The sequence below is a fragment of the Talpa occidentalis genome, unplaced genomic scaffold (genome assembly GCF_014898055.3).
Source record: "Talpa occidentalis isolate TD23 unplaced genomic scaffold, MPIMG_talOcc4v2.1 talOcc4.19, whole genome shotgun sequence".
Classification (NCBI taxonomy): domain Eukaryota; kingdom Metazoa; phylum Chordata; class Mammalia; order Eulipotyphla; family Talpidae; genus Talpa; species Talpa occidentalis.
This window is the reverse complement of record NW_023601962.1, coordinates 1,560,896-1,576,465: the sequence shown is the minus strand read 5'-3', so window position 1 is coordinate 1,576,465 and position 15,570 is coordinate 1,560,896. Positions and strand designations below refer to the sequence as shown.

The 15,570-nt window shown below is 43.9% G+C and overlaps 1 long non-coding RNA gene across 1 annotated transcript; it reads left to right on the top strand.

Annotated features, from left to right (window-relative positions):
* The first annotated feature begins 9,713 nt into the window (after positions 1-9,713).
* On the top strand, positions 9,714-14,941 carry LOC129146225 (uncharacterized). Its single transcript, XR_008552748.1, has 3 exons — positions 9,714-9,980; positions 10,805-10,904; positions 13,269-14,941. It is a non-coding gene; the product is annotated as an uncharacterized LOC129146225 (long non-coding RNA).
* The last annotated feature ends 629 nt before the right edge of the window (positions 14,942-15,570 follow it).

Here is a 15,570-nt window from a genome sequence, read left to right as displayed (position 1 = left end):
CCCTCACTGAGTAATCAGAAACCAGGCGCCTGGAAAGGGAGCGGGATGCAAAAGGCGCCATTTCTGTGGACACTGAACTGGGCTACAGCCCGCGTCCTGGACCTGAGGGCTTTGGAACTGAGACCCAGGGCACGAAATTCGGGGTGTGGGATCCCCACGATGGTGGGTCACAAGGCAGACACAGCACCCCAAAGCCATTGAGGCTTTCCCCACCACTCCCACTCTGTTCCCCTGTCCCATGGAGTAAAAAAAAAACAGCTCCCCAAGGACACTAGGAGAGATCTCTGGTGCCACCTAGTGACCAGAAAAAATCACCAACACCCCATAGAATAGGGACCTTTCTTCAGTAAAGACTACTTGAAAGGGCAGAAGGCTCCCAGAGGAGTCAGAGGTGAGCTGGGAAGTTCGTCCAAGCCAGGCCCCTTCTGACCAGCAGTCCGAGCCCAGAGGGGAGCGGGCACCCATGGCCGGGGCATACTGGGCACGCCCAAGAGTGTGCCTTTCTCTGAATCACCGTTTTAGCATAGGGACCTTTCTTCAATAAGGACTGCTTGAAACCGGCAGAAGGCTCCCTGAAAGGTGAGCTGGGAAGGTGAGCTGGGAAGTTTGCCCAGGCCGGGCCCCTTCTGGCCAGCAGTCTAATCCCAGAGGGGGAGCCCAATCCCAGAGTGGCACCCAGGGCCAGGGCAGACGGGGCGCATGGAAGAGTGTGCCTGTATCTGAATCACCATTTTAGAATAGGGACCTTTCTTCAGTAAAGACTGCTTGAAACTGGCAGAAGGCTCCCAAAGGGGTCAGAGGTGAGCTGGGAAGTTCGCCCAAGCCAGGCCCCTTCTGACCAGCAGTCTGAGCCCAGATGGTGAGCGGGCACCCATGACTGGGGCAGATCCAGTGTGCTGGAGAGTGTGCCTGTCTCCAAATTGCCTTTTTAGAACAGGGACCTTTCTTCAATGAAGACTGCTTGAAACTGGCAGAAGGCTCCCGGAAGATCCAGAGGTGAGCTGGCAAGTTTGCCCAGGCCAGGCCCCTTCTGGCCAGCCATCCAAGCCCAGGGAGGGAGTGGGCACCCACAGCAGGGGCCAACCCGGTGTGCGGGAGAGTGCGTCTGTCTCCGAGTCGCCATTTTAGAATAGGGACTTTTCTTCAGTAAAGACCCCAGAGGAGCCAGAGGTGAGCTTGGAAGTTCGCCCAGGCCAGGCCCCTTTTGGCCAGCAGTCCGAACCCAGAGGGGGAGTGGGCACCCAGGGCCGGGGCAGACCAGGCGCATGGAAGAGTGTGCCTGTATCCGAATCGCCATTTTAGAATAGGGACCTTTCTTCATTAAAGACTGCTTGAAACCGGCAGAAGGCTCCCGGAGGAGCCAGAGGTGAGCTGGGAAGTTTGCCCATGCCAGGCCCCTTCAGGCCAGCAGTCCAAACCCAGAAGCGGAGCGGACACCCACAGCCAGGGCAGACTGGGCATGCAGAAGAGTATGCCTGTCTCCAAAGTGCCATTTTAGAACAGGGACCTATCTTCAATAAAGACTGCTTGAATCTGGCAGAAAGCTCCCCATGGAGCCAGAGAGAGAAGGTTCCCTGTGCAGTCAGAGGTGATCTGAAGGCCCCCACAAGCACGGTCCCACCTGGCAGGAAGTCAGCGCCCAGAGGAGGATCCAGAGATTTGGAACTCAGTGTGCGATCCAGGTGCTCCACCTCCAAGGAAGTCTGTGGGACTTCAAGACGCACCTGTGTAACTAAACACAGAAGGAGGAGAGCTTCTGTGACAGTGATCATTAACATACTCAAAGTACCACTGTCTCACTAGACTTCTGGCAGAACAGTTTTTTACCCGTTTGGATTGCCAGTACCTGAAACTCCTGAAAGAACACACCAAAAAGATGCCAGCTAGTACCAGCAGCACAGTGTACCAATGCATAAGGCAAATTAGAAGACAGGCAGCAGGGAAAAGAAAAACTACAAGCAAAGTAGCATCGCCTCAGAAAAAAGACACAGCACAAAAAAAAAAAAAAAAACACCCACCAGCTTGCAACTATGGTGAACTGGAAGAACTTCTGAGCCTTCCAGAAAAAGAACTTAAAACTGCCGTGATGAAAAAAAACTGATGGAAGTAATTAAGGAAAACAACGGTCAGAAGAATGAAATTGAGTCCCTAAAGAGGGAAGTAAAAGAAATGCAGGAGATCAAAGAATTAATGGAGGTGCTAAGGAAATGAAAGCAGAATAGATGAAATGGAAGAACGAATAAGTACTCTTGAAGACACAGAAATAAAAAGAACCAAAACAGAAAAGGAAAGAGAAGTACGAAGGACAGAGACCGAAGAAAGACTTTGAGAACTATCTGACTCCATGAGGAAAGGAAACATAAGAGTTATAGGAATCCCAGAAGGAGAGGAGAGAGATGTAGGAACAGAGAAAATATACAAGGAGATAATTGAAGAGAACTTCCCAAACGTGAAGAAGGAGCTGAAAATTGATATACAAGAAGCAAGAGGGGCCTCCCCGGTGGCGCAGCAGTTGAGCACTGGGTTGCAATGCTGCCCGCAGCCTCTGTGGCGCCAGTTCGATCCCCTGCTGCTCCCCGGCCACCTGAGGAGGGTCCCACGTGGCGTGCAGACCTCTCCTGCCGCCCGCTGCTCCCCTCAGCAGTGTACTTCGGTCCTTCTGCCTGCTCTGCTCCCCGCTCTGGCTCTGGTGAATTCTCTCACCCTCCCGCGCTTCTGACTGTACCCAGTGCATGTATAAACAAAAACAAATAAACAAACAAATAAATAAATAAAACATGCCTCTATAAAAAAAAAAAGAAGCAAGAAGAACACCAAACTTCCATGACGAAAGGAAAAATACAGAAAGACACATAATGGTAAAGCTCCCAAAAATCCAAGACAAGGAAAAAATAATGAAGCTGACAAGAGGGAAGAAACAGATAACATTCAAAGGAAAACCAATCAGACTGACATCAGACTTCTCCGAAGAAACACTACGGGCAAGGAGAGAGTGGAGGGACATAGTCAACAGACTCCAAGAAAACAGATGCCAACCAAGAATACTCTATCCCGCAAAGCTCTCCTTCCTCTATGAAGAAAGAATAAGGATCTTCCCAGACAAACAGAAACTCTGGAATTTCATTACGACTAACCCCCAACTCCAAAAATTACTACAAGGAGTCCTAAAGCCAGAACCTCAGAGGGATGAATAACAATGAAAGAAGGCCAAAAAAAAGTTATTAACAGAATAAATAAATAAAATCAAAGGAAAGACAAACAAAATGGCAAATACAGATGCTAGCATATCAATATTAACTCTAAATGTAAATGGACTAAACTCTTTAATAAAAAGACACAGAGTCGCAGGCTGGATTAAGAAATAAAACCCAACCTTTTGCTGTCTCCAGGAAACACATTTAGCTACAAAAGATAAAAATAACCTCAAAGTTAAAGGATGGAAAACAATCCTACAAGCAAATGGACCAAAAAAGAAAGCAGGAACAGCTATACTTATATCAGGTAAAACATTTCCAACTCAAAAAGTTAAAAAGAGACCCCAATGGTCACTACATTATGATCAAGAGGAAAATACTTCATGAAGAAATAACACTCATTAATATATATTCACCAAACGAAGGAGCACCAAAATATATCAGACAACTATTGGCATCTTTGAAAACAGACATCAGAGAAAACACATACGTAGTGGGAGACTTCAACACACCACTATCAACAATGGCTAGATCAATGAGACAAAAAATAAGTAAAGACACTAAAGCTCTAAATAAGGATCTAGAGCACTTGGGCTTAACAGACATCTATAGAACACTAAACCCAAAATAATCTGAGTAGACATTTTTCTCAAGTGCACACAGATCATTCTCCAGGATTGATCACATACTGGGACCCAAGACAAACATCAACAGATACACCAAGATTGAAATCATACCAAGCATCTTTTCTGACCATGAAGGCATCAAACTAGAAATAAACCATTAGAAGAAGGCAAGGAACTCTCCTACCTCATGGAGATTGAAACCCACACTACTAGAAGATCACTGGACTAATGAGGAGAAATTAAAAAATTCTTTGAATTGAATTACAAGGAGGACACCAATTTCCTAAATGTATGGGATGCAGCAAAAGCAGTAATAAAAGGAAAATATATAGCAATAGAGGCTCACATCAAGAAACAAGAAAGAACTCAAAGAAACAACCTAATCTCAAAGCTCAAAGAACTAGAAAAAGAAAAACAAAAAAACCCCAAAACTATTAGAAGAAAAGAAATAATAAAAACCAAAGCAGAAATAAATGAAATCAAAACTAAAAAAAAAAAGCAATCCAAAAGATCAATGAAACCAAGAGCTGGTTCTTAAAAAAAAAAAAAAAATAGACAAACCCCTAGCCAGGCTCACAAAGGAAAAAGGGGAGAAAGCATAAATAAACAGGATCACAAATGAAAGAGAAGAAATCACAACGGACACAGCAGAAATCAAAAGAATAATCAGAAACCACTATGAACAGTTATATGGAAACAAGTTCAACAATCTAGAGGAGATGGACAAATTCCTACAACTCTACAATCACCCAAAGCTAGATAAAGAAGAAATAGAACACCTAAACTAACCAATTACAAGCAGCAAAATTGAAATGGTAATCAAAAACCTTGCCAAAGGACCTCCCCGGTGGCGCAGCAGTTGAGCGCTGGGTTGCAAAGCTGCCCGCAGCCTCTGCCGTGCCGGTTCGATTCCCGGCTACTCCCCGGCCACCGGAGGAGGGTCCCACATGGCACACAGACCTCTCCTGCCGCCCGCTGCTCCCCTCAGCAGTGTACTTCGGTCCTTCTGCCTGCTCTGCTCCCTGCTCTGGCTCTGGTGAATTCTCTCACCCTCCGGCGCTTCTGACTGTACCCAGTGCTTGTATAAATAAATAAATAAATCTAAAAAAAAAAAAGAATGCTGACCCATTCAAAAACCTTCCCAAAAACAAAAGCCCAGGGCCTGATGGATCTACAAATGAATTCTACCAAACGTTCAGAAACGAATTAGTGCCTATCATTCACAAACTCTTCCAAAATATTGAGAAGGAAGAGATAATACCAAACACGTTCTATGAAGCCAACATTACACTAATACCAAAACCAAACAAGGACAACACAAAAAAAGAAAACTACAGGCCAATCTCGCTTATGAACACTGATGCAAAAATCCTCAATAAAATTTTTGCTATCAGAATCCAACAATGTATCCATAAGATAATTCACCACGACCAAGTAGGATTCATTCCAGGGACACAATGATGGTTCAACATCTGAAAATCAATCAACGTTATCCAACACATCAACAAAAAGAAATATAAAAACCATATGATAATATCAATAGATGCCGAGAAAGCTTTCGACAAAGTGCACACCCATTCATGATTAAAGCCCTTGAAATTCTTGGGATACAAGGAACATACCTCCACATCATAAAGCCCATATATGACAAGCCAACAGCCAGTGTCATTCTCAATGGTGAAAAGCTGAAAGCATTCACATTAAGATCTGGAACAAGACAAGGATGTCCACTCCCACCACTGCTTTTCAATATAATCCTGGAAGTCCTAGCCAGAGCAATAAGACAAGAGAAAGACATACAAGGAATCCAAATAGGAAAAGAAGAAGTCAAACTATCACTATTTGCAGATAATATGATAATATACATAGAGAACCCCAAAAACTCCACAGAAAAACTAATTCAACTCATCAATCAGTTCAGTAAAGTGGCAGGATACAAAATCAACACGCAAAAGTCAGCAGCCTTCCTATACACAAACAATAAATCTGAAGAAGAAGAAATAAAAAAAAAATCCCTTTTATTATCAAAACAAAAAAAAATCAAATACTTGGGAATAAATCTAACAAAAGAGGTAAAGGACCTATACAATGAAAACTATATAAAACACTGTTAAAAGAAATAGAAGAACAAAGAAATGGAAAGACATCCCCTGCTCATGGATTGGAAAAATAAACATTATTAAAATGGCCATCCTACCAAAAGCAATATACAGATTCAATGCTATTCCATTAAAAATTGCAATGTCATTCTTCAAAGAAATAGAACAATTATTGATGAAATTCATATGGAATCACCCAAAACCCAGAATATCCAAAGCTCTCCTGAAAAAAAAAAGGGAATGGGGGCATCACACTCCCAGACTTCAAATTATACTACAAAGCCATAATCATAAAAAACTGCATGGTACTGGAACAAGAACAGACACACAAACCAATGGAATCAAATAGAAAATCCAGATATAAACCCACAGATTTATGGTCAACTAATCTTTGACAAAGGAGCAAAGAATATGCATTGGAGCAAAGAAAGTTTGTTCAATAAATGGTGCTGGGAAAACTGGGTCGCTACATGCAAAAGAATGAAGCTTGACTACTACCTAACACCATGCACAAAAAACAACTCAAAATGGATTAAAGAACAAGACATAATACCTGAAACCATAAAATACATAGAAGGAAATATAGGCGAAACACTACATGATATGCACATCAAAGACATCTTTACAGACACATCACCCAAAGCAGTGATAGTGAAGGCAAAGGTAAATAGCTGGGACGACATCAAATTAAAGAGCTTCTGCACAGCAAAAGAGACAATAACAAAAGCAAAGAGAAACCCCACCGCCTGGGAGAACATTTTTGCACCCAACACTAATGATAAAGGACTGATCACAAAAATCTACAAAGAGCTGATGAGACTCAACAAAAACAAACGAAATAATCCAGTCAAAAAATGGGCAGAAGAGCTAAAAAGAAACTTCTCTGAAGAGGAAATGCAATTGGCCAAGAGGCATATGAAAAAATGTTCAACATCCCTTGTAATCAGGGAGATGCAAATCAAAACTACAATGAGATACCATCTTACACCAGTGAGAATGGCACATATTAAGAAAACTTGCAACAACAAATGTTGGCGAGGTTGTGGAGAAAAAGGAACTCTCCTGCACTGCTGGTGGGAGTGCAAACTGGTCCAACCACTATGGAGAGCTGTGTGGAGATTTCTTTCTAAACATAGAGCTTCCATATGATCCAGCAATTCCACTCCTAGGTATTTACCCAAAGGACACAGAAACATCAATTCCAAAGAGCACCTGCACCCCTATGTTTATAGCAGCACTATTTACAATAGCTAAGCTTTGGAAACAACCCAAAAGCCCAAAAATAGATGACTGGATCAAGAATATGTGGTACATATACACCATGGAATATTACTCAGCATTCAAAAAAGATAAACACATGCAATTTGCAGCAACATGGATGGAGCTGGAAGGGATCATGCTCAGCGAAATAGGCCAGAAAGAAAAAGACAAACACCGGATGGTCTCACTCATAGCAGGAATCTAGAAAACTTAAATAAGGGACCAGGAAAAGGAATAACTATAAGAAAGAAAATATTAAAATCAGCAAACAACTATGAGCCAGAGACACTCTATGGGGGTGGGGGTGGGGAAAGGAGGGATTGGGGTCAAAATAAGGGGGTTGTAATTGTACGGGGAATATAAAAATAAAATTTAAATTAAAAAAATAGGAAAGGGGATATTATCATGGGTTACACAACTCCTTTTTGTACTAACAGGATATGCAAAACTGTACTAACAGGATTTGTTACTATCCATGTACTAACAGGATTTCCTAACAGGATATCCATGTACTAACAGGATTTCCTCTCATTTACGGCATTCTTTAAACATTTTTTAAATATTTATTTATTTATGGAAGAACCGGGGTATAGGCCAGAAGTGCAGGATGGTGTGAGGATTCACCAGAGACAGAGCGGGGAACAGAACAGGCAGACTGACAATATACACTGCTGAGGGGAGCAGCAGTGTATATCCTCGCCCGTCGGTCGGGGTCAAACCAATGATACAGAGTCTGTGGACAGACTCACATTGCGGCACTCAACCGCCTGCACCACCCGGGAGGCCCTTCTTTAAGCATTTTTTTAACTAAGTTTTGCTGACAAGAATCTTGAGACATTGGCAGATTAGAATGAGTGGAAAGAGTCTGAAATGCTCTAAGAATTTCTTGAAGCTTATTAGAGAGTTCAGGTGGAGGGTGCTGTAGCATCCTCTGCTTGATTAAAAAATTCCCCACCACTAGCCTCTGAAGAGGCCTTGTGATCAGGGTCAGACTCAGAAGAGTCCAGTAAATGTTTTTTAACCCCCTCGTGTAAAGGGAGCGCTAAGTTGTTCTTTATAATTGTTTTGAGGGGAGGTAGGATTATTACCCACAGGATGAAGAGCTTATTGTTTTAGAAAAAGCTTTTTACAGGATTAACAAACTTACAGACCTTTATAACATACTTACTTATTTATACTAACAAAGATTTTTAAGAGTGGGTTCGTCTTTCTGTTTAGTTAATTACCGGTGTTTGTTGAACAACGCAATTTTTACCTTTTAAGAAAACACATTTAAACATTAAATATTAACACCCAATCTTAAAACCTAAAGACATGTATCTCTTAAATTAAACCATTGAATTTACACTAGTTTACCAAATTTAGATCATGATCAAAATTGGGGGTTTTGTATAGGTGCCATTTATAGTTAATCCTCCGGAGGTAGAAGACAAGGATAAACAGAGATCTCTTGATTTTTATTTAAACTTTTGGCCATGTGTTAATTTTAAGAAGTCAAATTATCTATTTTTAAAGGTTTTTTATCTATTTATATACATAAGAACTAGGGTGTAAGCCAGATGTGTGGGGGTGAAAAGACCAACCTGAGAGTGGTGAGAACAGACTATCTACCGAAACATGCTGTTGAGGGGAGAAGCCGGCTGAGACAGGAGAGGCTGGCTCTGTAATGTGGGCCACTCCCCAGCCAGGATCTAACCCTTGCTGTACTGGCCTGAGATAGCTCAACAGTGTTGAGACTTCAACCCCTGTATTACCAGGGAGGCCCCATATATCAAGATTTTTTAATGAGATAGAAGTTAAAATCCTTATATAGATAAAGTGTTTAATTTCAACCATTACTTAAGACTGAGGGCCCAAGGTCACCAAAATTTTAAAGACAGGCAGTTGTTACTAAGTTTGAGATGCTAAAATATTTTAGAGTTTGTATTTTTAAGAAATAATCCTTTGGCTTTATATTGTTTTTGCTTTATTTTATTGAGACCAAACATTTTTAAGATAATGGAATAATTTTTATGGACCATGCATGGGGAAAACAAGAGAAGAGAGGTTAAGATCTTTGATCTGAAGGGGTGTGAGATTATCACTCATCTTTCTAAGAGAGAGAGTAAAGATTTAACTGAAAAACTCACTGAAGAAAGTTAACATCACAGACTCAGTGTCTGTGGGCCTTTCACCAGGCTGATTATCATCCCAGAGTCCGGCTCTGTGGGCCTTTTACCTGGCTGATTTGGAAGAAAGTAACATCACAGACTCAGAATCTGTGGGCCTTTTACCAGGCTGATTTGGAAGAAAAAGATAGGAAAGACACGACTGAAAACACCTTCTTACCGCTTGGTCGCAGACTCTGGGTCTGTGAAGCCTTTTGGCCAGACTTGAGAGGATGTCCAATTCCCGTCTCCGGGCTTGAGAAGCAGGGTGTGGGGTCCCTGTTTGGGAGCCATTTGTTGCATTGGGCAATATCACACTGATAAAGAAACAGGAGTCGTGGAGCAGGCTACATAATGCAGGATATTGCTGAAGAGCAAGATCCTGGCCCTTTTATTGACCCACGGTATTGGTTGTAAGGGGGAAGAGCAAAAGGAGATTAAGGGCATGGAGATGATAGAAAGGGGAAGGGTGTAGAAGATTAGGGATTGTGAGTCTGCCCTCCGGCACTTCTTACCTACTTCATGACACACCCTAATCCCCAGCCATTGTTCTAATCTTACCGACAAGGCGTTCCACTGATCAGCTTCTGGGGTCCCTTGTCAATACATCGGTCCTTGGCCAGGGCGTTCCCGGCCATACATATCTCGTGATGGGTAAGTCGGGAGACGTGTTATGCTTTATTTTATTTTATTTTTTTTGCAGATTTATTTACTTATGAATACAAGAGCTCGGGTGCAGGGCAGAGATGCGGGGGTGGGGTAAGGGAGTTCACCAGAGACAGCGCGGGGAACAGAACAGGTGGACTGACTGAAATCCACTGCTGAGGGGAGCAGCGGGGAGACAGGAGAGGTCTGTGGCTCCCCGTGGGTCACCTTCCTGGCTGGGGATGGAACTGGGGCTCCAGAGGCTGTGGATGGCTTCACAGTGTGGTGCTTAAACCCTTCCCTACCAGGGTGGCCCCTAGTCATGCTTTTATGTCAGCTTCAAAGGGGATTTTTAAGAATGGTTTAAAAAAATAATCTTTCCCAGAAATTCAAGCCACTTTGTTTGCCCTTTTAATGACTAGCGGATAATGTAGGGTCACAGGGGCGCGGATTTGCCTGCATCTCAATGTTCATTTGGGAGCCGTCCCGCCAGCGCCTGCGTCCGGGTGCCGTGGCCTCCGGGAGCCCCTGCGCGCCCAGCCCCGCCCAGCGCACCTGGCTGTACCTGTGCCGCTACCGCACGTGCACGCTCGTTCAGGCCCTGCTGGCCCCTGACTCGGGGTGAGGTTCGGCTGGGGTGAGCCTGGTCCTTCAGGAACCCCGTTGGGGCGCCGCTGCCCCTTGACCTGGGGAGCCGGCGGCGGGGAGTAGACAGGTGAGGCTCAGGGAGGGAAGGCGCTTGGGCTCGGGGAGGCGCATCTGGCCTGCACCCCGGTTCTTGTATAAATAAATAAATCTTTTTTTAAAATTAGCCTTTTTCTAATGATTCCCAGGCAGCAGGTTTAATTGCTGCACTTACCAGAGAAAATTCCTGGAGCTCTAGAACAATTGGTGAGGAGAGGATGCCTCGGCAGTGCCTGCAGCATTGTTCAGGTGAGACCCGCCTTTAGGACCATTTATTTATTTATATTGTCTTAGGGTCTTCCCTTTCCTCAAGTTCATCTCTTTTTTTTTTCTTTTCTTGCATCGTTGTTCATTTTTTTTAGGTATTGGATTCTCCCTTCAGGGGTAGTCCCCATAGTGCTCCCACCAGAATAGCACCCGTGACCCATCACCATAATCCCTTGTGCTCTTTCCCTCCCCTCTGTTCACCCCCTCCCCCCTCCGCGCTGGGGGCCTCAGCTCTTGGTCAGCCTGCTGGGGTTGTCTTTTTCTCTACCTTTTGTTCAGTTTCTCTATATTTCCCACGTAAGAAACCAGCTGATATTTCTCTTTCTCCTGCCTTACTGTGGCTAGCATCATCCCTTCCAGCTCCATCCGTATCACCACAAACAGCATGAATTTGTCTTTTTTGATTATGAGCAATACTCCGCGGTGTAACTGTACCACAACTTTTTGATCCATTCATCTGTTTTGTGGCATTTGAGTTGTTTCCATGTCATGGCTATGACATGGAGTGGAACTCCAAGGAGTGGAACTCTGGATCATGTGTAGACCCGTTTTCAGTGTTCTGAGGAACCTCCACACAGCTGCCCATAGTGGCTGGACCAGTTTGCGCTCCCACCAGCAGCATCAGAGACTCCTTTGTTTCCACCGCTTCTCCAGCATTTGTTATTGCCAGTTTTGTTTTGTTTTGTTTTGTTTTTTTAATGAGGAGCATTCTCACTGGAGTGAGGTGGTCCCTCATTGTGGTTTTGATTTGCATTTCCCTGATATTAGTGATGATGAACATTTTTTCTATGCCTGTTGGCCATTTGCATTTCTTCTTTGGAGAAGTGTCTTTTTACTTCTGCCCATTTTTTTGGACTGGGTTTTTTGTTTTTGTTGAGTCATGTAAGCTCTTTGTAGATCTTTGATATCAGTCCCTTAGCTGTCATGTGGTGTGCTGATATTTTCTCCCATTCAGCGGGGTGTCTCTTTGTTTTGATCATTGTCTCTTGTTTACATTCTCCCTGGTTTTCCTTGCTTCTGGAGAAGAATCCTCAAAGATGTTTCTGAGGATCATGTCATTGAGTGTTGTCCTGTGTTCCCTTCTGTATATTCGATGGTGCCAGGTTTCACATGCAAGTCTTTCATCCACTTGAGTTGGTTTGTGTGTTGTGTGAGACAGTGGTCTACTTCATTCTTTTGCATGTTGCAATCCAGTTTCCCCAGCACCATTTATGGAAGAGGCGATTTTTTCCCAATGTATATTCTTTGCTCCTGTGTCATAGGTTAGCTCACCATATATGTGTGCTTTTATTTCTGGGCTTAACTTTGATTCCATTGGTCTCTGTGTCTGTTTTTGTCCCAACATAGTTTTTATTATAACAGCTTTGTCATATTGTTGGATGTCTGGGAGTGTGAGACCTCCATTTTTCCTCCCTTTTAGTCAGAACTTTCACTGCTCAAGGTTTTGTGATTCCATATGAATTTGAACAGTATTGGTTCCATTTTGTTGAAGAACACCACGGAAATTTTCATTGAAATTGCACGGAATCTGTAAATTGCATACAAATAGGAAATCCCATCTAGGTTTGTTACTTTTTTCCAGTTATGGAACATTCATAAAACAGAGTGTTAATAAAAAATGTATGTGTTGGGCCTCCCCGCTGGTGCAGCGGTTGAGCGCTGGGTTGCAAAGCTGCCTGCAGCCTCTGCAGCACCGGTTCAATCCCCGGCTGCTCCCCGGCCACTGGAGGAGGGGCCCACATGGCGCGCAGACCTCTCCTGCCGCCAGCTGCTCCCCTCAGCAGTGTATTTCGGTCCTTCTGCCTGCTCTGCTCTCCGCTCTGGCTCTGGTGAATTCTCTCACCCTCCCACGCTCCTGACTGTACCCAGTGCTTCTATAAATAAATAAATAAATCTTTAAAAAAAATGTATGTGTCATTTTCTGTAATGTCTAAAAAGGTGTTATTTTCTGGGGTGGAAATGTTGGTGAGGATACCCATTTTGTGGGGCCTGTGTGCAATTCCATTTCAACATTGCTCAAATGGGTTGAGACTAGAACATCTGTTGCCATTTTTGCTACCTTGAAAGTCACCATGTCACAAACAATAAAGGTCACGGATAGACATGGCAATAGCCTTCTGCTCTGTGTCAGTGACTTCCTTTCATTGACAGTGGACAAAATTCATTTAAAGGGTAACTTTTTAGCCAAAAATAAAATCTCCTTTTTAAAAAATGGGAGTTAAATATTGTTGGCATTCTTTGGTTCCTTGAATGCCTCTTGCTATTCCCACCCAGTGTTTTTTTTTTCTTTCTTCTTCTTTTCTTTGCACCCTCTTCATTTATGATACTTCTGACCTTGTGTAACAGGGTGGCCCCCAGGAAAGGGGGAGGTTCCAGGTTTCCTGGCCCACCCAAGGGAGGGTGGAGCTGAGCAGAGAGAGAAGAAGCTGCAGAGGAGACTGAGGAAGGAAGCAGAATGGAGCCAGAAGGAGACCTGGAGGAGGCACATGGAGCCTAGAGACACGTGAAGAAACTGTGCTTGTCTTTTGGTCGTGGACTGGGTGACACAGATGTGGGTGAGACCCGTAGGGAGGTGACAATGGCAGTTTTTATCTTGATTTTGATTTTGCTCTTTTCCTTGGGCTTGTCTGGTTGTTTCTGACCCTTTTCTGTGGGTCCCCACGGGAAGATGCTTTAGACTTGTGGCAGGCTGTGGGGCCTTGCTCTGGGCCAATCCCATTTGGATGTGTTAGGGGGAAATGATGTCCTGAGTTAATCCCATACAGGCTTTGTGGACCCCACCCCCACTCCAGACTAAAGCCATCAAGACATTGGGAAAGACAAATCCCATCACCACCAAAGGGAGGGTGGCTGGGACCTGAGGGTGGAGTTGGGCAGCCAGGTTGGATATAAAAACCAAACACGTGGGCCTTGGGGTCGCTGGCTCGCGATCGCTCGCCTCCTGGCTTCACCGCTCCTGGCTGGCGGCCAACTCTGAGAGCGCCATTTTGGGATTCCTGATCGGCGGATTGGGTAGGACTCATTTAAAACTTTGTCTCCCACTTTTCTCCCAGAGCTGTACATTTCCTCATTTCCCCTTCCCTTGTAAATAAACCTTTTATTAACCTTTCGCGTGTGCCTGCAGTAGAGCATTGATAAGTCCTTTTAAGCGTGCGGGTGAGGACCCACAGTCAGGCACCCTGTTTTGTATTGGGGTTGCTCTACAACAGTTGGAGTTTTACCCACAAGGGGGCGGGTAACTTTGGGTGCTTGATTTAGAAACCAGATTCTTTGCCTTTTCTGTATTGTTTCCTAATTGTATTAAAGTTCCTTCCCATTAAAGTCTCATGTTTTGTGTTAATGCGGCGGATGGCAGAACCCTATATAGAATAGGCAGGTTTGCAGGGTTTGGGCTGCCCCTCTCTCTGTCCTGTAACACTTGTACGGTTTACAAGTTTACCCAGAAATAAAACTGAGACACAGGGCAAGTTAGGGTAATTAGGCAGTTTTAGGGACACTGCACGAGGGGACCTCGGAGAGTTGAGGAAGGCTTCAGAGATGAGGGCAGCAAGAGGAATGTCACTAATTCCACTAGGAAAAACAAACATCCCAGGACCAAGGACAACATTGTTAATGCTGACCTAGGTTTCCTTCAGGTGATAAAGGGAGGTAGAGATTGGGGAAATGGAGAGTGGTTTAATTTATGGACAAATTAGAAGGGCAGCTGTTTAACTTCAATGCAGGGATGCCCACCCAGAAGACTGGGCCATAAAGATAAAGATGCAACAAATGGGGAAAGACAAACCTGTTAGATAAAGAATGTGAAGATCCCCCGCTAAGAAGCAAATTAAGTGAGACAGCCAAGAACTAACCAATCACAAAGAGACTGGTGGAGCTTTATAATAATGAGGGAAAGAAGGTATATATTCCCAGAGACACGACTCCAGTTTGGCTTCCTTGCCCCTCCCAGGCCTGGTTTCATGGCCTGGGAGTCCCACTTTATTTCAGTTCCTTTTCTCCTCAATAAACTTTTTCTTTCTCTAAACAAACCTGCCTCTTCTCGCTTGCTTGCCTGTGAGTCTGTGAAGTTCCTGCTGCGGCTTCGTGAGACACCAACCCATGGGGTCTAGTGGCTGGGACTCAGCGCTGCCCCTTCAGCCTGGGATCCGTTCCTGGCTGGGAGACTAGGCCTGACAATTCCAGGATCAAAACCACTGTTGAACTACCACAAGTGAATCAGTATAAATCTTGATACTGCCAGCTTTCCTGTCAATGATGGAACCTCTGCTGAAATAACCATGTTTTCACTTGTAGGATGAGACAGAAAATAAAAGTGTTCTCTTAGGCAGGACACTCGATTTATATCGATCTGTGACAAGTTGACTTGGAATACAGGATTTTCATTCTATTATGTTCTATATTTCTTTTTGCAAAGGCAATGAAATAATCACAGGAAGGTTTTATCAGTTATTTCAAATTTTGTTTTATGGAATGTCATTGCTCCATTCAAAATTTTGTCTTTTTCTTCCCATAGTTATGCACAACTTTCAGGCCTCTTGTATTTGTTTTGTAAAATTTTTATTTATTTATGCATACAAGACTGGGGTTGTAGGCCAGAGATGCAGTGATACTCTTCTGAGGGGAGCAGCAGGCGAGACAGGAGAGGTGT